We start from the raw sequence: 832 nt of genomic DNA, 5'->3' as shown, positions 1-832 counted from the left end.
TCCTTCCATTTCGAAATAATAAGGACAAATCGGAGGAAGTTAATAATAGAAATAAAATAGGTCAAAGTTAATTATTTAAATAGTACAAAATATTAAAACGGGACAAGTATTCCGGGACAGAGTATCAATGAAGAATTATGAGTTAAAAGAAGCTCCTATAAAGCTTCCTTCGCTCACTACGTAGTTTATCTTATTACGATCGACAACAATCACGACTTGCACTTCACATGTTTTTCTGGTTCATTTCCCTTGATATCTTAGAAGTTAAAACTTGGAAGTGAACGGCCTCAGATCTCAGTACTAGATTATTCATTATTGCATGGAGTATAAAAATAATACAGTATTTCTTTGTATTAACTTGAACAGTATTTAAATTTCAACAAAGTCGTTGTAGTATAGTGGTAAGTATTCCTGCCTGTCACGCGGGTGACCCGGGTTCGATCCCCGGCATCGGCGCTTTTTAAATTTTGGCTGATTTATTTAAGATCCGTGTCTACACAAATTGAATGCATACTTTTTTTTCCCATGTCATCATTTTAGTTACTCCCTCCATCAGTGGTTGTTTGGTTATAAATTGTTATTTTATTGAAAAAGTAGATGTAGTAGGAGTAAGTGGGGTATTTTTTTAATTGAATGAGAGAGGGTGTGGGGACAAAAAAGAATTTAGTGGGAAGAGAGAGACAATATAATAATTGTGGGGTCATTCCCAATTTAGAAGTGTAACAACTAATCTGAGACGGACGAAAAAGAAAAGTGTAACAACTAATCTGGGACCGAGGGAGTATATTGTATTGCGGTCAGATGTAGTTAGTTCATTTTGTTGGAATAGAAT

General features: G+C 34.7%; 1 non-coding gene across 1 annotated transcript; it reads left to right on the top strand.

Annotated features, from left to right (window-relative positions):
* Window positions 1–384: 384 nt before the first annotated feature.
* Window positions 385–456, top strand: TRNAD-GUC (transfer RNA aspartic acid (anticodon GUC)). Its single transcript has one exon. It is a non-coding gene; the product is annotated as a tRNA-Asp (tRNA).
* Window positions 457–832: the final 376 nt, after the last annotated feature.

Source organism: Spinacia oleracea, chromosome 6 (assembly GCF_020520425.1).
Source record: "Spinacia oleracea cultivar Varoflay chromosome 6, BTI_SOV_V1, whole genome shotgun sequence".
NCBI classification, from domain to species: domain Eukaryota; kingdom Viridiplantae; phylum Streptophyta; class Magnoliopsida; order Caryophyllales; family Amaranthaceae; genus Spinacia; species Spinacia oleracea.
Note: the sequence above shows the minus strand (reverse complement) of the source record. Positions and strands in the feature narration are given on the sequence as shown.